The sequence below is a fragment of the Astyanax mexicanus genome, chromosome 8 (assembly GCF_023375975.1).
Source record: "Astyanax mexicanus isolate ESR-SI-001 chromosome 8, AstMex3_surface, whole genome shotgun sequence".
NCBI classification, from domain to species: Eukaryota; Metazoa; Chordata; class Actinopteri; order Characiformes; family Acestrorhamphidae; genus Astyanax; species Astyanax mexicanus.
In genome coordinates this window covers 49,439,819-49,460,479 of record NC_064415.1, presented here as the reverse complement: position 1 = coordinate 49,460,479, position 20,661 = coordinate 49,439,819, and the positions used below count along the sequence as shown (strand labels likewise).

At 37.5% G+C, this 20,661-nt stretch overlaps 3 protein-coding genes across 4 annotated transcripts in view; 2 read left to right on the top strand and 1 right to left on the bottom strand.

Moving 5' to 3' along the window:
- The window catches only part of LOC111190415 (zinc finger protein OZF-like), a 589,012-nt gene that overhangs the window by 300,596 nt on the left and 267,755 nt on the right, over positions 1-20,661 (top strand). The gene's annotated exons all lie outside the window — the stretch shown is intronic.
- The window catches only part of LOC103044584 (zinc finger protein 501), a 234,011-nt gene that overhangs the window by 20,379 nt on the left and 192,971 nt on the right, over positions 1-20,661 (top strand). The gene's annotated exons all lie outside the window — the stretch shown is intronic.
- LOC111190412 (zinc finger protein 345) overlaps positions 1-20,661 on the bottom strand; it is a 406,705-nt gene that overhangs the window by 291,550 nt on the left and 94,494 nt on the right. The window lies entirely within an intron of this gene.

Sequence of the window (20,661 nt, the reverse complement as noted above, 5' to 3'; positions counted from 1 at the left end):
CAGAGAATGTGACCCAAAGCGCTTGTCCCATTTCCTTAGGTTTTGCACGGGATCTGATTTGTTTCTTGACAAGAGCATCAGTGTCAGTTTCACACAAATGCAAGGCCTACAGAGACGGCCAGTTGCCCACACATGTGGCTGTTACTTGGAGTTACCAATAAATTATGACAGCTACCTAGATTTCCGTCATGAAATGAACAAAGTCTTAGAGAGCAATGTATTTGTAATGGACTTTGTGTAGCTTCAACTTCATAATGAAAGTCTCATCCACCTCTTGGTTGAACTTATGCATTCAATTCCAAGGATTCCCAATTTTTTTCAGAGTGCTAATTTGTTTTCCCCAAAAGCAGACATATCTGCTTTGTAAGCTCATGTATTTTTATTTTGCTTAGAACTTTCCATGCAGTTCAGAACAAAAACAAGAACGAAAATGATACTTCCCTCAGTGCATGTTTGTGCACCTTTTCTACTGTTAGTTTGTCACCTGCTGTTAACATGAACAGGTTGCCTCTTTTTTTCTATGACTGAAGCGGTGAAACCCAGTCAAAGTGGGTGAACACAAAATACATATATTTTTTATATGACTTTGGCCAGTCCAAGCATACATCCAAAGCTAAACAAACTAATGTTTTAAGGGTCAAACAGTTGAAATTCTACAGAAGAAAGTTGAATGTTGTCATAGAACATAATGTTCTTTTCCACCTGTTCATTGAAGGTCAGTTCCAAACTGGATGTGTTTGACTTCCAGGATGACTCCATATGCTAGTTTTAAGTGTTTCCAGCAAATAGAAAATGCTAAAATGTCCACATTGTGACATGAACATTTAATCACTTGTTCTGTGATGTTTTGGAAGGTCATATGGAACTTTATACAGTGCAGTTTAACCACAAAGGACAAAGTAAAAAATCTGCAAAAATATATAAGATTGATTAATGTGTTCAAAAGTGCACTCTTTTTCCCATGCACATTTTTACATTATGATTTTATAGTGGATTGTGATAGTATATACATTGACTTTGATGAAAATAAGTGTATGTGTGTGAGAGAAAGAGAGATCATTGAAAAGCAAGGTAAGCTTACCTGTATTGTGTCAAGAAAACAGAATTGGATCAATGATTTGTCCAAGAAAGTGTCTGTGAAATGTCCATCCTCTCTCAATTTGTCAAAGAGGTCAATCCAAAATTGGATGCATTCACTTCGCAGGATGAGCCACCATCTTTCAATGCGCTGATTTCCAGTACTTGCCCCAAATGTTACATTGTCTGTTTCAGGTTGATCTTCTGAAAAATGCATGAATCTCTGCATCTCAGCCACAAGAACATTTTCTGTTCCTAAATCCATTCTCAATCTTTCTGGGCAACCCCCACTTTTAATTACTGTATCCATGAAGTAGCCAGCAATGACCCTTGGGTCATTATTTGTTTTGTAAGCTTCAAGCCACAAAAGGCTTCTAGAAAAGCCATCAATACATCCACTTATTCCAATTCCAAATGGTTTGAGCTTGTCGTAGCCATCAATATGCCAAACGTGATAAACCCGTCTTCGCAAACGATTTCTTGCCCTGAGGTCAACTCCTTCACTATCTAGTAAACGCAGCAGAATTTCCCTGTCAGTTACAATACCATTCATCCAACATTTTTGGTGCATCCATCTATATCCATGACACTGACCAGAGGTTTCCAGTTGCTGTTGAATGAAGTCTGCCACCTCAGCCACATCTGTCTTGTTCTTCCTGCGCCAAAGCTTGCTTTTGCTTAAAATCCTTTCCAAAGTGCGTTTGCTTAAAACAGTCCCATGCAGTTCAGCCAGCAAGGTCAAGATTTCATCATTTGTGAAACCACGTTTGAAATAGTCCTCAATGTGTTTGCAATCCATTTTGTATGTGACCTAAGTAGCTATTATGAAGTTCAAACATTATGTGGCAGCATTGGATAGTGAACAGTTAACATGGGGCACTATCTCATAATTATGACTTAGTATCTCATAATTATGACTTAGTATCTCATAAGTATGACTTAGTATCTCATAATTATGACTTTCTATCTCATAATTATGACTTAGTATCTCATAATTATGACTTAGTATCTCATAATTATGACTTTTTATCTCATAATTATGACTTAGTATCTCATAATTATGACTTAGTATCTTATAATTATGACTTTCTATCTCATGATTATGACTTTCTATCTCATGATTATGACTTTCTATCTCATGATTATGACTTTCTATCTCATGATTATGACTTAGTATCTCATAATTATGACTTACTATCTCATAATTATGACTTTTTTATCTCATAATTATGACTTACTATCTCATAATTATGACTTACTATCTCATAATTATGACTTACTATCCCATAATTTTGTTGAGGACGTTTTTTTTTCTTCAGGTGGCGGAAATGGGCTTCCATAGACAACAGATCGGTGCGTTGGTCGGGGCAGATTACCAGCAAATTAACAGCACGCGTTAACGCTTTAACGTTGACAGCCCTAATATATATATACACTACCGTTCAAAAGTTTGGGGTCACATTGAAACGTCCTTATTTTTGAAGGAAAAGCACTGTACTTTTCAATGAAGATAACTTTAAACTAGCCCTAACTTTAAACAAATACACTCTGTACATTGCTAATGTGGTAAATGACTATTCTAGCTGCAAATGTCTGGTTTTGGTGCAATATCTACATAGGTGTATAGAGGCCCATTTCCAGCAACTATCACTCCAGTGTTCTAATGGTACAATGTGTTTGCTCATTGGCTCAGAAGGCTAATTGATGATTAGAAAACCCTTGTGCAATCATGTTCACACACCTGAAAACAGTCTAGCTCATTACAGAAGCTACAAAACTGACCTTCCTTTGAGCAGATTGAGTTTCTGGAGCATCACATTTGTGGGGTCAATTAAACGCTCAAAATGGCCAGAAAAAGAGAACTTTCATCTGAAACTCGACAGTCTATTCTTGTTCTTAGAAATGAAGGCTATTCCATGCGAGAACTTGCTAAGAAATTGAAGATTTCCTACAACGGTGTGTACTACTCCCTTCAGAGAACAGCACAAACAGGCTCTAACCAGAGTAGAAAAAGAAGTGGGAGGCCGCGTTGCACAACTAAGCAAGAAGATAAGTACATTAGAGTCTCTAGTTTGAGAAACAGATGCCTCACAGGTCCCCGACTGGCATCTTCATTAAATAGTACCCGCAAAACACCAGTGTCAACATCTACAGTGAAGAGGCGGCTGCGGGATTTTGGGCTTCAGGGCAGAGTGGCAAAGAAAAAGCCATATCTGAGACTGGCTAATAAAAGAAAAAGATTAAGATGGGCAAAAGAACACAGACATTGGACAGAGGAAGACTGGAAAAAAGTGTTGTGGACGGATGAATCCAAGTTTGAGGTGTTTGGATCACAAAGAAGAACGTTTGTGAGACGCAGAACAAATGAAAAGATGCTGGAAGAATGCCTGACGCCATCTGTTAAGCATGATGGAGGTAATGTGATGGTCTGGGGTTGCTTTGGTGCTGGTACGGTGGGGTGGGAGATTTGTACAGGGTAAAAGGGATTCTGAATAAGGAAGGCTATCACTCCATTTTGCAACGCCATGCCATACCCAGTGGACAGCGCCTGATCGGAGCCAATTTCGTCCTACAACAGGACAATGACCCTAAACACACCTCCAAATTGTGCAAGAACTATTTACAGCAGAAGCAGGCAGCTGGTATTCTATTGGTAATGGAGTGGCCAGCGCAGTCACCAGATCTGAACCCCATTGAGCTGTTGTGGGAGCAGCTTGACCGTATGGTACGCCAGAAGTGCCCATCCAACCAATCCAACTTGTGGGAGCTGCTTCTAGAAGCGTGGGGTGCAATTTCTCCAGCTTACCTCAACAAATTAACAGCTACAATGCCAAAGGTGTGCAATGCTGTAATTGCTGCAAATGGAGGATTCTTTGATGAAAGCAAAGTTTGATGTAAAAACAATATTATTTCAAATACAAATCATTATTTCTAACCTTGTCAATGTCTTGACTCTATTTTCTATTCATTTCACAACGTATGGTGGTGAATAAGTTTGACTTTTCATGAAAAACACAAAATTGTTTGAGTGACCCCAAACTTTTGAATGGTAGTGTATTTTATATATATATATATATATATGCACGGTATTGTTGTGCTAGCTAACTTAAGAGACCTGGAAATGAGAGAAATGCATGTCTTAAACAAACGCTTTGTTTTTTTTTGTAGTTTTGACAGTGTCTGATGAAAAGAGAGAAAGAAATAAAGAGAGAAATACATCTTTAAAATACATCAGTTTTATTTGTGGCTATTACTCCATTAGACCAGTGTAGCTACAACACATATATTATATTTAATGTGATCTATATTTTTCTTTTAGTTTAATGTGTGACATTTAAATTGCCATAATAAACTTAATTTTCTTCAGTTTACTTGAGTAGAGTTTTTTAATGAACTTAAACACGGTGCTTATTGGCTCCCTGCCACCATGATAATATATTTTACTGCTCTGCTAGCTAGATAATGCTAGCTAAGTTAAAAAGAGAAAAAAAGAGAGATTTGTTAACAAAAAGCTATCCTTTTTAAAGTAGTCTAATATTTGCTGTGATAAAAACACAGCAGCCAGTTCCTATATATTGCTGTAGTAAAACTTACTGTATTTTATAGGTTTTGTGATTAAATGTACTGTGTGCAAACTGTAAATTGTACCATAGAACCTAGCGAATTGTCCATTTGTGATCAGATGTCCCAGGATGCATAATAATACCAGTTGTGAACAGAGTCTTAGTGAATGTTTTGCATTTGTTCACACTAATCAGACACTTCTGACTAAAACCTGTGTTGATAGTGGTTGGATTTGCTTAATTGTGGCTTTTGATAATGTTTTTTTCTTTCTGAATCTCCTAATCTAAAAGTCTGTCCTATCAATAGTAACTGGATCCCTTTTGTTCCTGACTATGACTGATGATGACTAATGTCTCAAAGCAGATTGATGTTATAATCTGAATGGTGAGGGAGATGAAGGGGTGATTCTCATGAAGCTGCAGGAAACATGTCCATGACAATTTTTTTAAATCAATACTTAATTTATAAAAACTCTGATATTGTGTGTAAAGCGAATAGGGAGTACTGTATGGATCAATTGTTTTCATCATCATATAAAATTAAATAAATTAAATAAAAAATATATGGAAATTCTCATTACCGTTATGTGTCCGTATCCCTTCTTTCTAATTTAAAGTTAAACCATATTAAAATTACTAAGCATATCAAATAAATAAAATAAGGTGAAGTCATTTAAAATATCTATATTTATACATAATATAAATATTTTTTGTGTTGAACAAAAAAATGTACTGGATTTTAAACAAAATATCTGTGTCCGAACAATGTTTTTCTCATTACCATTTCATGATTTCACCCCCCTATAAAAATTACACTGTGCCTTTAAATTGATCAGCTATCTGAAAAGGTCTTATTTGTTTTTTCTAAAACGACCCTGGTGGCTTGCTACAGGCTCAGGTAAATTGTGATGCATTGTGGAGTTTATAGTTCCTCAAAATTACGTTCTAATCCCACCTCAACACGGATACTAATAGAAAAATATCTGACAGACTCATTGGTACATAGAATGTAAATAGAAATCCATTTCGGTTAAAGACACTACAAAATAGCCAGGCTAGAGTGTAGTGTATTACTGCAGTAATAAATAACTGTGGTATTAAAGGCATAAGCCCTGACCTTTGTCTCTCTCAGCTGATCGGTCTGGTTGGAGAGTAATGCATAACCAAACATTCAACCTCTGGAAATCTCGGGAAACCAGTGCTGACCTTAGACGTGACACTGGTTCAGAGGGAAGCACTAAAATAAGGAACAGGTCATTGTCTCATCACCTTCTCCTTTCCCTGCTGTTTTTCAGGGTTTGTTTATTTCTGTGGTCAGTAACACACACTCACACTCATGTGACAGACGTCACATGACGTCTTAAAAACGCATTTTAAGTTATTTGTGAAATTAGCCAAGAGCATCTCGTTACCGTTACTCAATATTCTCATTACCATGCATTGTGAGGGCCATAACTGTAATAAGAACCATTGAGCTGGTAATGAGATTCATGTCATTGATGTTTATACTCTGTTGATTAGTCTAATGATTATATTCATTTTTTAAAGACTGACAGAGATTGAAGGCAAGAAGGCAGCAGCCAAGGCTAGAGTTTCTTGAAATTTGCTTGTTTTTCTGGTTCCATGTTTTGTTAAACAATTGCCTTAACTAAGTTTCATTACCGTTACATTTATTCTCATTACCGTTTTATTGTGTTCTCATTACTGTTATGGATCTAAAATGTTAAATTTTTTTACATGTTTCACATCTTATCAAAACTTTTCTTCATTTTATTATAGTATATCCCTCACCTGTTGTCCACATGAGTTTTTGATCAAACATATTCTAAAATAATTTCCATTAATTGAAAAATTAAAATATATTTTACAAATGTTGTATCGGTAATGAGAGTTGCTTAACTATAAATAAATAAATAAAAAAGATCAAAGTAATTGTCAAGGACTGTGCTGTTAAGTTGATGGAATTTGTTGTGGAAATATGAAATTAATCATCAAAAAATGTTTTGAACCGTTGATCTAGCTTCGTCATTTACTGTAACGGTAATGAGAATTATTCTGGATCATATCAGATTCAAATGGTAATAAAATTCTATTTAAAAAAAATATATATGAAAAAATAATCAATATAGTAAAATACACATTCTATTTTAGCTCCTCAACTTGAAAAAATGCTGCAATGAGGTGAAATTTTTTTTATGTTAATGTGAAGGTCTTCGTGAGAATCACCCGAAGGTGAACCAGCAGAAGAGAAACGCCCCCTCCTGAAATATAAGTGTTTCTACATATTTCACTAGAGACGTTTTAGTACAGTGTTTGGTGGGTTTCTGTCACTGTGGGCTCCAGAGCGCAGTAGTAGAGAGCAGAGTCTGATACTGCAGTAGAGGAGATGATCAGATTCACTCTTGATCCAGTAGAATCCACAGTAGAACTGAATTGTGGAAATAAAGTGTTTGGGTCGCTTTTAGTGCCTTTTACTGGAACTAACATTATCAAATACTCTGGTCTGGATCCAGAATACTGACGATACCAGAAAAGATTCCTTGCTTTATCATACTTGTAGGAGATAGTAACTGTCTCATCTTTAAAAGCGTAAAGCTGTGTTTCATTCACTGGATTTATTGACTGTGCAGAACAGTTCCCGGTGAAGAAATAAAAAAAAACAAGAAGAAGAAATTTACATCAGCATTGTAGAAAAGATGAACTTCACTCCACCTAATTCATCACTGATACACTCAGACACATCACCACAAAACCAACACAGAAAAGCTGGATTCTAAAACACAGTAATATATTTCACACAGATAAAGATCTAGTTAATTCCACTTACCAAGTATGATGATAAACACAGTCAGAGAGCACAGGAACATCATGGTGACTCCAGTGTTCAGATAATGAGGAGAGATCTGGGCGCTACTTTTCAAGCATGTAAAGACTCCTCCTACATTAGTTATAAGAACAGAAGAATCATATGCATTAAATTATGAAGAATTTGTAGTGGTACCTGACATATGTTGATATTTGACACCTGCTAAACTAGACAGTGCTGAAATCTTAAAATACAAGATTCTATTTTTTTTTTATATGTTGTCTTTTGACCAGATATGTGTGTGAATGCTAGATTATTCTGATTAATGTACTGATCAAAGCATACTGGTTTATGTGGTGTTCAATTATCAGTTCCACCGATGTGTTTAAACTATATATCCAGACAAAATAAAGCAAATCGATCATCAGGGGTTTATAAAGAATTTTATACTAATTATTGATGAAGTAATGTTATCAAACTGTAAATGTGTATTTACTATCGTTGCCGGCGAACCTAGAGAATCTGGAAAAATCCTTCTAAGGGACAAGGCCAGCGGTCAGTACCAGTGATCTTTGGGCCTTCATTGCATTAAAAACAGACTGTACTGATTCTGTACTGGAAATCACTGCATGGGCATGGTCTCAGGAACACTTCCAGCCTATAAACACCATACAAATGAGTAGACAACAGAGTAAAGCAGTATACTAGATTACATGCCCATGCTGGGACTGTATGGGCAGTCCAACCGGAAACGTTGGTTTTGCTCACAGGTTCCATGTGGGACCCATACATGGATGTTATTAACCGTATGTATGACAAGTTTTGGAACACCTTCTTTAATTTGATAACATACAACATCACATTACATAAAAAGGTAGGATGGATGACCCTATGAAAACAGATATTCCTTAACAGGTAATGTCCTAACAAAAAAAAATTAATGCTGCTGGGAACTTGGTCTTTGGTTTGCCCATTTCCGGGGACAAGTAAGAGCCTGATTAAACCACTTTATAATGCTGCCATTCCTTTTCACAACACTTACATATGTTCCAGGTGTTATTTTGGTGCTTTTTTGCAAACATGTCTTAAGGTGTACAAGAGTTTGGGGTCATCAGTGTTGTATTTTTTCAAATATTAAAAAGTTCAAAATTCTTTTCCATGCTTTTGTATTGAGTGCAACATGTGCTTTTGCATTGTCCAGTTTACATGTCCACTGTGTGATGGTCCATCCTGGATGTCTCCATGCCCAGGAAAGTTGAAGCAGCTTTTCAGACAAACCAAGTCTCCCTGAAGCTGCAGGAGTCTCCCGCATTTCGGTAGTGGCTCTCTGATGCCCGCGAGTCACATATAATCTCATATAACCTCCCTGAAATCAACTTTTGCAACTTAGGATGTCTGGCTTTTAGACCTGGACACCACAAGGTTTCTGTTCTGCACAGTAAAGTTGTAAGTGGTATTAGTGAATATAACTCTGTGTTGTCGAGCTTATTATTGATAAAGGTAAAGTAATCTTTTGTCTATGTGGTTCTATCAGCTATTGTTTCATGATGGTGTTTGATGCAGCATCTGAGGGATCAGAGATCCCGGGTGTTTAGCTAAGGCTTGTGAACGTTCACTTTCCACATCTAAATTCCTCAGGATTCTTTAAATATTTGAATGATGTTGGGCTTCAAACTGAGAAAAATGCAAATTCCTTCCAATATTTCTTTAGGAAACATTGTTTTTAAATCATCTTAACATTTTCTTACACATTCATTACTATTATTATTTATAACTGTAGATCTCCTGTCCACCTCTGCCCCTCAATAATTTAGCCTTTTATATATACTACTTTTTTTATTAAATCATGATTATAATCACCTGTTGATATTTCTATTTTGAAATAATTCTTTTTTATTCATTTATTTATTTTTACCTTATTAAACTGCCTCATTGAAATGTGTTCCAGGCCTGAAATGAAATGCAGTAATGGATGTAATTTAATACATTAAATGAAGCTGATCAGTCAAAACATAACATATTTTGGAGAGAGAAGGGAGATTAAAAAATGCTGGGTTCTTTAAAAATGTCCCGACCTTTTCAGATTTGGGACTTTATAAAAGTTCAGTTCACTCTTGGAAATTCAATAAGATATAAGAATATAAGTAATGGGAACTGTCCCAATAAGTGTAATCAAAATGTAACATTGTAAGAGATAAAAAGGCAGAAACTCTACTGAAGTCTGAAGGTTTTCTAGTAAAGTCTGAGAGTTTTGGTTCAGTGTTTGGTGTGTTTCCTGTTGGAGCTGCATGTTTTTGTATGATGGGTGAATGTGATGATGTCACAGTGGGCCTCAGGGCGCAGTAGTACACAGCAGAGTCTCTCACACTCAGCTTCTGGATGCTCAGTGGAACTGATGTAGACTGGACTGCAGAACTCATTCTCTCATGGAACTCTGTTCCGTTATCTCCTGCTGAATATTTGTTTCTTCTCAGAATGTATTTAGGAAAGTCATGGGATCTCTGAATGTACCAGAACAGATCTGATTGGGTTGAAGAAGTTTGATAATTGCATTCTAATGTCACTGATGTTCCTTCAGAGAGAGTCACATCTCTGACTGGCTGTTCCACACTCTCTTCTCCACTGCAATCTGTGAAAACAGAGCAACAGATCTGTAACAGAAAGTTTAAATCATTTACTGATCTGATAATGATGAAAGAAATCTTCCATACCAATAATAACAGCAGTAAAAATCAGCAGATTTATCAACAAGTGTTTCATGATGGATTGAGTCTGAAAGACAGAATGAAGAAGAGTGAAGAAACAGACTGATGGGAAAGAAAAGCACAGAGGAGGAGCTCATGATCAGAACTACATGATGGGAAAATGATGGGAGGATGTAAAATTAGGGTGGATGTGGCGCCCCCTTCTGGCTTTACAGAGCTTTACCTTAAACACAGTATTCACTGTACCTGCCATAGCAATCAGTCAAAGCATCAGACTAATTTTATTTTCCTCCAGAAATGTAATTACTGCAGTTTAGGGGACATGTATATGAATGTGCTGTAGGACATTTAGTATTACATTTCTCTCTTTATTATGATCTGATATTAAATCTGATATATTTACACTTATTTCAATTGAAAATGTCATTAGAGCAAAATCTTCAGAGTAAACACAGTTTCTTATATTGATTAATGATATACAGTAAGAGTAACAATGGCTGCATACCATCATGCAGTCTTATGCAAAACTTTGGACCCCTGGTTAAATCTTGAAAATATGTAAAAATATAAATAAATAAATAATCTGCATATTATACAGTATATTTGCTATGTTTTTTTGTTAAATATTGTGGAAAAAACATGATATGTCTAATGTGTTTTTAGTTCAATCAGTATTTCACATGCCACAATTTACATATCTGTAGAATATATGTATTACTATTTACAAGATTTGAAATAAAATCAATAAAATAAAATTCAATAAGTTTCAAGACTCCAAAATGTACTGAAAAATGTAGGTAATTCAGCTATTTTAGCACAGTTCATCTGTTTACATAGACAATAAATTAATTAAATATACTAATAGAAATATAAAGCAAGCAGAGAAACCCCCCAGCAGCTGAACTTTAGCATCTCTAAGCTCAATATTACTGACTAAATCAACATATCCTTTTCTACACTATTCATTTACACTTATAATAGGCCAGCACTGCTCATAATTTATTATAATTATTACATATACAGTTAATATTATAAACTAGCCGTAAATTTAGCTGAAAAGCTAGCTGGTTATACACTTAAGTTAGACTTTTAACTTTCACTCTTTTGCTTTGTCATAGTTTCAGACTAGAAAAGGATACAACACAATTTCTAAAGATTTGGGACTCCAGTGGACCAGAGTGAGAGCTATTATTCACAAATGAAGAAAACATAGAACGTTGTTGGAGTGACCGGCCGACCAAAATTATTCTAAAAGGGTGTGGACAACTCATCCAAGAAGTCACAAAAGTACCCAGACACCATTTAAAGAACTGCAAGTCTCACTCGCCTCAATTAGGGTCAGTGATAATGATTGAATAATATGAAAGAGACTTGTTGAAAATGGTATGAATGGGAGAGTTCAAAGGCAAAAAACTGCTGGCCAAAAAGAGCACAATGCCCCATCTCACATTTGCCAAAAAAATCATCTTGATGATCTGGTGTAATTTCCATAAAAGAACCTGTTTGAATTCCTCATTATTTAGTTGTTTACCTCATTAAACCCCCCACTGGAATGTGTTCCAGGCCTGAAATGAAATCCAGGAATAGATGTAAATTAATACATTAAATGAAGCTGATCAGTCAAAACTTTAAATATTTCAGAGAGAGAAGGGAGATACAAAAATGCTGGGCTCTTTAAAATTCCCATTTACCATGATGTCCCAATAAGTGTAATTAAAATGTAACATTGTAGGAGATAAAATTGTAGGGGGTGCGGGAGCAGGCCAACTGCCTCAGACAGCCTCTCCAAAACTGAGCACCTCAGTTCCGCACAGATATTTTCAGTTAAACTGAATTCACACTTTTAATCCCAGAAAAAAATCTTATTTACCTTTTAAAAGGCCATTTAAATGCTTAATTATTGTTGTTTTGCTGTTTTCCTCAGGTTTTGAGTGCTTAGCTGACTCTAAAGCGCTGACTCAGCTCTCGGTCGGTCAGGATCTCTGTCGTGAGACAGCCGTGGGTGGGGGCGGGCTGGTGATGTGCCGGGTCCTGCATTGTGTAATATTGCGATATATATTGCAGAAAACTAAAATAAAGCGATGTAAAATTTTTCCAATATGGTGCAGCCCTACTTCTAACACTCTCAAGGATTCAAGGAGATTTTATTGTCATTCGCATCACATGTGGTACATGAGGTGGAACGAAATTGTGATCTCACGATCCAGTTTACACCCAAGAGCTGTTATTAAAATAGATATATAGATAAAATAAAAGAATACAATAAAAATTGAATATACAAAATAGATAAGATAAATACCAGACAGGTAGCAACAACATGAAGTCCAGAGTGCAAGCGTGCTAGCAGCATGATATGGAATTAAAGCAGTAGAAGATAAAGTGTCTCAGTGCGGGTAAAGTGAAAGTGTTTGTAAACAGTAATTTGTCCTTGTGTGTCAGTGCAGTGTGTTGTTAGGTGGAGTTTAAGAGTCTTACGGCTTCTGGAATGAAGCTGTTTCTCAGTCTGGTCGTTTTGCACTTGATGCTCCGCACCCTCCGGCCTGCACAAAAAGTGCGTGTGCTGTGGCCCTTTTCCTGCATCTGGAGGTGTAGATGTCCGTGGTGCTGGGGAGGCTGACTCCAACAATGTGCAGCCTTCCCCACCCTCTGCAGAGCTTTCCTGTCTGCAGCAGAGCAGCTTCCATGCCACACGTTTATGCTGGTGCACACGACGCTCTCCACCACACATCTGTAGAAGGAGGTGAGGACTGCGCTCCCGAGTCCAGCTCGTCTCAGCCTCCTGAGGAAGTAGAGCCGCTGATGTGCCTTCCTGACCAGAGTGGAAGTGTTGTTGCTCCAGGTGAGGTTGCTGCTCAGGTGCACACCTAAGTACCTGTAGCTGTCGACCACGTCCACCGCAGATCCTCCAATGTGCAAGGGGAGGTGGGCATGCTGGCCCCTTCTGAAGTCCACAATCATCAGTGTGAACATATGACTGCTCACCTCTCCATCCAGGAGATGGAACACCTGGAGGGTTGGTTCAGAGAGAACAACCTCTGCATCAATGTAAAGTACGCATACAGGAAGAACCGATTCCACAGAGGATGCCATTTCCTCCGTGGTCCACCAGGACGTCCGAGAGCTGGTCTGCGCAGTCTCTTAGCACCCGTCCGGGGATGTTGTCCGGGCCAGCAGCTTTCCGGGGGGTTGATCCTCCTCAGCGTCCTCCTTACTTCTGCTGGTGTCACGCTGAGGGGCTCCTCTCCTGGTGAGTGTGGGAGTTTGGTGCTGGATGGGGTGTCAGGATTCTCAAAGCGGTCGTAGAGCTTGTTGAGAGCCTTAGGCAGGGATGGGTCTTTGGAGCTTCGTGCAACGTTAGACTTGTAGTCTGTGATGCTCTGTGGATCCTGGGAGGAAAAGTGTCCCTGGTATTTCTGAGCATATGCAGCTTTTGCCCTCTTAACTCCTGCAGTCAGCTCTCCTCTAGCCCTCATGAGTCCATCTGAGTTCCCAAACCTGAAGGCAGCATCCCTGGCTTTCAGCAGAGAACTCACCTCTGCGTTCAGCCAGGGCTTCTGGTTTGGGTAGCAAGTCACAGTCTTGGTGGTAGTGACATCCTCCACACACTTGCTGATGTACTCGAGAACAGCAGATGATCTCGGTCAACTGGTTCCATTTAGGAGCAGCAAAGTAGCTAAATGCTTCCTCTCAATGTTTAGTTTCTCTCAGTATTTAGTTTATCAGACTGACGCATTATTTATACAGCCTTTTATATTTTATTACACTTCAATTGTTTCATTTGTCTGATGCAGCAGGAGGATAATAAGGGAAAGGGTATATCCAGTATTATTTACTGCAACATCCGCATTTGCTTTTTTATTATAACCACCTGTATAACCACATCCAGTCATTTCTGAGAGAGTGTAATTAGAGATAAGCAGTGTGGTTTAATATTACTTTGATCTGCTTGTGTTCAAAGTAAACAGAAGGTGTGTGAGTTTTTGTAAAGCTTCTCAGAGACTTTGTATCACTGTGATCCTACTCTAAGAGCACAGTAGTAGAGAGCTGTATCTGCCAGTCTTACTTCTCTAATAGTGAATTCAGTGGATGATCTGGATGTAGTTGACTGAAATCTATTGTCTGAAGTGTGGCTACCACTCCACTGTCGAGCCTCTTTATACAGTAAATACTGTAGAGCTCTGTTAGGATACTGTCTGTACCAGAACAGTCGAACATATTGACTACTGGTTTCATAAGAACATTTCAGTGTAACAGATTCTCCCTCTGTTCTAGAAATATTAGTCTCCTTGTGATCAGGTCTCATTCGATCAGCAGCAAACACACCTGAAAGAAAAACAGTAGAATTGAAATCGAAACACTAGAAATATTGCAAATATTGTTGTGCATATCTTGACAGTGAGTACCTGATGTGGTGATGAGGATGATGAGGAGGATGTTCTTCATTGTGAATATGATCAGATGGAATCAGTAGTGTGTTTAAGCTCTCAGTGCTCTAATGCTGATCTGTGTGTAACCCTGCGTTCACACTGGAAAGCGACAAAGCGACAGGCGACCATTCATTTCCTATGGCAGGGCGCGATTTGTCGCCGCGTCAAGCGACAGAGCGACAAGCGACAAAGCGACAGAGCGACAAGCGACACGGAGATGAATTTTTCTCAACTTTATGCAAATGAATTATGACGCGGTGAAGCGACATTCTAACCCGATTGGCTCCTAGCTTTTCTTTGGACCAATCACAAACCAGGCGGGCTGACATCCTCAAGCTCCTGCTCTCTGAATTTCTAGTTTCTTTCCCGGTTCTTTCTGTTGAACGGGGTGGACCCACATCAGTCTGCGGGAACGGCTGCATTTCCAGCGCAGTTAAATCACAGAAACGCCCAAGAGTCCAGCAAGTTTGGGAGTTATAGCTGGAGAATAAAGTGGCCGAGCGATTCCTTTTTTGTGCCTTTTTTCTTGTCGGAGGCTGGACCTTGATAAACGCGGGCGTTGAGCTTGACACGCCCACAAGCGACAAACGCTGGGCGACACAAGCGACTCGTCGCGTTCCAGTGTGAACGCAGGGTTAGTGTGAATCTCTCTGAAGTGAGAGCAGTTATGAGAAACTACAACAGGAAACTCCTGCTCTGAGGAGCTGCTCCACTCTGCTCTCTGTCTTTGTAGAAGATCAGAGTGTTAATAAATGAACCACAAGCACAGTCAACTGTTTAACTGTTGAACTACAAAGTAGTAAAATAATAACAATTAATATACAATGAATTAAAATAAACTAAGAAAAATGCTGAAAATACATTTTGTATAATATTGCATTACATGTCCTCTGGTACAGTGTTTCTTTGTGTGCATGTTATTATTAATTCAGCAGTGTATAGTTTGATGTGCATACAGTATATAAACATTTTTATGTGAAAATGTAAGCAGTCTTGGCCTTAATCGGATCTGGTCTGGCCATTCTGTTTTAGTGGTTTACATCTTGCAGCATAGTCTCTGTATTTCTGTTTATAAAGTTTTCATAGATAGTCTCTGTCAAATACATTACGCACTAAATCAGCAGTGGGGGTCTTCATTGGTCTAGCAGTTGCTTTAGGAATGTGGATCCTGTATAAGAAGAAACTAACAGTGTAGCCTACATTCAGCCTTTTTCATGGGTGACAAACAATTGTCTGTTTAAAGACTGTATAAAAGGTGAACGACCTTGGCCTTGGCTGCAGAAAATTTAGGTAAAAGCTAGTAATTTCCTTGAACTGGGTAAATGAAGGGTTGAAAGTATTGTTTTCTTCAGTAGGGTGTACAAGGTGGTAGCAGACAGGAGGGGTGGCTGATGTGGGAGTATCCTCTAAAGTACGGTAGTGGAGTTGAAACGTTTGTCTTTTGAATTAGAATTTATATGAACATTCTTGATTTTTTTCCCCCCTGTTTTCATAGTAATTGTATGCAATGTTCCCCAGACTACTTTTGGGCTTTTATATATTAAATATTTATTTTTAAGCTGCTCTGTCTGAATTAACTGATTCCATACTGCCTTTTCTGAAGGTCTTGAAAGCTTAGCACTCTTGATACCTTGTCATTGCTCCTGTCTAACTCAATATTATATGTCAATAATATACACTAAATTTAATTCTCATGAACTTTGACATTCCTCTTTTAAAGTAAGATCACCGCTTTTTACGTGTATTATACAGTATATTAAGCATGCAACAGATGTATTCATTTTTAAATAAATATTTTTATTAAATATTTTATTAAAATTTATGTCAGCCCAATAGTGTACTAGTGTTTAATGTTCCTGTGTATACTGGTGTTTAATGTTCTGAAACCACTAACCACTAAGTAAAAGTAAACTGGCTAGAATTATCCTGTGTTGTTATTTAGTGTTTCTTTTATAATGAAACCAGCTTCTTTGTCGGGCCTCTGGTTTGGAGGGTAAAGCTTACCGAGTTGATAACCTATGATATGCTTTAATTTGTAAGGCCGTTGAACCGTATCTTTTTCACCTGGTATGTGCGCTTTCACATACCATAGGTGATTTTTAAATACTACTGACAGGCATTTTTTTTACTTTAGCTTCTCACTGATCCACTTCAATTGAAGCCTTTGAGCTGAAGTTGATTGGTTTTATTCTGAAATAATTGAGTGTTTTTATTAGTTGCAGCCATTTGCAGTGCATCTTTTATGAGGGGTTCTCCTCTGCTGTCTCCAACAAACCTTCCACAAATCATCACAAAAACTTACAAAGGGGAAGAAATGTGATGAGTTGAAGCCATCACATTACGAAATAAACTACACCAGTGTCCACTTTTCAGAACTCCAATTTAAAGAGGACCAATTTAAAGAGGTTCGTTTATTGTTCGCTATCCGTTGCATTCCAGAAACCCTGTTTTGTCCATAAGGTTCTTGGAATGAACTGCCAAAGCTATTTTTGGACTGGGACTCATTTTTTTGCTTATGTTGAATCACACCAGATCTCAGGTGATTTCATTTGACTAAATCTTTCAAGGTTTTAAATAGGGGCTTCAGGGTTTCAGTGTTCTAGGTAGAAAGTATAGCTTATATGAGAAATGGTAACATTTATTTCCATTTGTTAAAAATTTCCTTTAAGATTTGCAATATAAAGTATAAATAAATAAATAATAAATAAATAAAGTAATACATCTTTCTCTTCGCTCGTTATCTCATACCAGTGCGGAAATGTATTTATGTAGAACAGTAAATAAATATTGAATGTACTTACAATCAGTGTTTACAAGAAAAAAAATTCCGATATCTAAGATTAATACTGAATTCATGCATTAAATGAAAGAAAAATAAATATTGATTGTAATTTTGTAATCTTGGTTTAAAAATTACTTCAGAAAAATATATAAATATATTTTATGGACAGGAAGTGTGCTGTGACAGTTAAAGTTGTGTCATACCAGTGTGTGTATATGCAGGGGTGATAGTGAAAAAAAATCCTGAGCCTGAACTTTTTTTCCTGTTCCAACGGGGTGAGGGGGGCACAACATACTGCATATGCGACGTAATGTAGGCATACATTTTGATACATTATTCAAACATTTAATAGTCTGTGTATGACCTTATTGTCAAGTGACACATTTTAGATGTTTTAATTTTTGCCTTATGTCTATAGTGTTATTCACGAAAACAGATAATTTCCATCTTGGTATAGGACTTATGATTGACTGAAAGAAACTGGCCACGTTCGATTCTACCTGTTAAAACGAATACCAGCGTATGCGTTAAAAATGCATTCAAGGCTTGTGATGTTGCAGTATAGTTAGAAATTGAGGTGTGTATTGAACCACAATGCAACATTTCAACACCAGAATGCATTAACTCAAAGCTGCATATGCAGCAGCCATACCAAGACAGGTCAGTAGGGGGCAATACTACTCCAAAGTACAGTAACTACACTCTGTCTAAAATAGAGGAGGTGATTACCAATTAATTAAGCAATACTTTTTTAATGGAATAACATTACCTTTGTTTATAGACGACTATTTATCTGATCAATTCATATAAACCCAAGAGACACGATTAACGTACCAGCGCCAAGAGAACAGCTCTACACTGCTGTGCCTCTGTGTGCTAATTCTTCAAGCTACAACTCGGAGATTAGCTTTCAGCTTCAGTTTCTATCCAGTAAATGAAAAGGAAGCACTAAGAGTGCATTTTTTTTTTTTAATGCAGTGTTTTTTTTTTTAAACATGATTATGCACGTTCTGCCCCCTTATGCCCTGCACACTCATTAAACCAAATTAACAATAATTTACAATTACTTTTCTTCTTCTCTAATATGCTTAACAATGTTTACGAACACACGATTTTTTTTAAGCATATAGATTAATTTAGCCTTTATTTTAAGCTTATAGCACTCTGTGCTTAACACACTCTACGAAGCCGACACACGTGTTGTTTCTATCAACAACTAACTTGAATTAGCTCCATACATCTGACTGTCCTTTGCATTGGACCAAATTTAGCTCACCTTAAGTAATGTTCCTCCTCACTTCAGAAGGCTCCATTTTGCGGAGAGGAGGAGCGCATGTGTGAGTTCGGGTCGGAAATCGGGTCAGGCTCCGGCTGACAATCTAAACTCTACGGCTGTGGAAGCTTGAATGATGCGCTGAAAATCATTTACTTTTATTTTTGCAAATCCTGAAGACATCGCGAATAGAAAGCCTCCTGCTGACGTCGGGAAGCGGAGATGCCTCTGTTTACCAGCCAAAAAATATCTTTAAAATGTGCACAGTAACTATTAGTTACTAGCTATATATTTTTAACACTTATAAGGATTCATAGTTATGCTTACTACACGGACTTACTCCTAGATTAACAAAGGAGATTTGCCGTTTGCGAATTAGACAGATACACATGATGCTTATTCTCACTCATTCTCTCTCACATCGTGAAAGCGCAGTTTTGGAAATAAAAAATGAGCAGAAAAAAGCTCTTTGACTGAAGATAAATCTATTTTATTTCACTTCGCTATTATTTAACTGAAATTCGCTTTTATATTTGAAACAATCTGGCAGTTAATCGGACATCCTGCCCCTCTCACACTACACGACAAACGACGCATGATGAAGCTAAAATTCAGACGATTATGAAATTCAGCAAAGCAATCGCAAGGAGCATCACACGCGGTGGCATTGACACTGTTGTATTGTTATAGTTAAATAATACAGTATTTAGATTTTGCGGGCCGTCTCTACCTGCAGCCTCGCCTGTATTGCGCTTCGGCTTCGGGACCCCCCGCCGCGCGATGCTGCGTCGTAAGAGCGCGCGATGCCGAGAGCGCGCATTGGTCCGCGGAGGTCGTCAGCTGCTTCACTTCAAGTTATTGCGATCAAAGGAACGTAAATACAATCAGTTCCAGTCATGAATAAATGAAATAAACCTTTTACTGATGCAGGAGGACTGTCTCTGTGTTATCAACTTTAAAGCATTATATGCGTGTTAACCTAGAGTTTTGTTTATTGACTTAGTTCCAACTGTACGCTGTAAAAATGAGAAAGAAAAAAAAATAATAAAAAATATATGTATAATGGAATTAGGGACAGTTCTATAAATGGCTCACATGAGACCTGCTTTATGATGAATGATGACCTAAATCTGATTTAGATCTGTAACACTATATTAAATTATAATTGCTGGCCTAAAATAAAAATAATACAATGTTTTTAAAATGTTTATTTTAGAAGGGAATTTATATTGCAATTTTGATTAATCCGATAATTTATTCCAATATTAAATGTGTTTTAGATGTGACCAAATGTAATTGTAAGATGTAGGACAAATTATATCATCACATTACATTTAAAAACTATATTATCCTTTTTATTGAATTCATTTGTAAGCCTAATATAAATTAATGGGAGACTAAAACGGGTGTTTTTGAAAGTAATTTCTTTAAAGCCAGTTATAAAGAAAATATAACTGCTGAGCGCCGTGCGCTCTCCCTACTGGACGTGTCTCGATGCGCGTTAAGTCCTACGAGTTATTTAGTTCTGCAATACCCGTCTTTCTTTCGCTTTTTATACAACTAAACTAGCACTGTCTTACAGGAGTCTTTGTTTGGCTTTATATCTTGCTGTATTCTGAGGGAAATATTATAAAAATATTAACGGACATCGCGAGAGTAACTTTTAGCGCCCACTACCAGACGCGTGTGCACGCAAAAGAGAGTCGGATTCTGCCTGGGATTCAAAATTCGGCACACCTGTTATATATAATATGATTTAAATACATTTTAATTAAATTATATATCGCGCTTTTCATCAAACCCGTCCACTCAACTCAGAGCTCCACTTCAAATGCGCGATTCATGCTGGTACGCAGCTGCCCTGTACTAAGCTTTAAGTTTATTTGGGTGAGTAAAGCACGTGTGAAGCTCGTTAGCCCGTTAACAAAAATATATTAGACAAAAAAGCACGTTAACTTTTACTTCAGTAGCATTTTAGCAAAGTAAATGTACTTTTACTTAATTACAATTTGTAGTACTTTTTCCGCC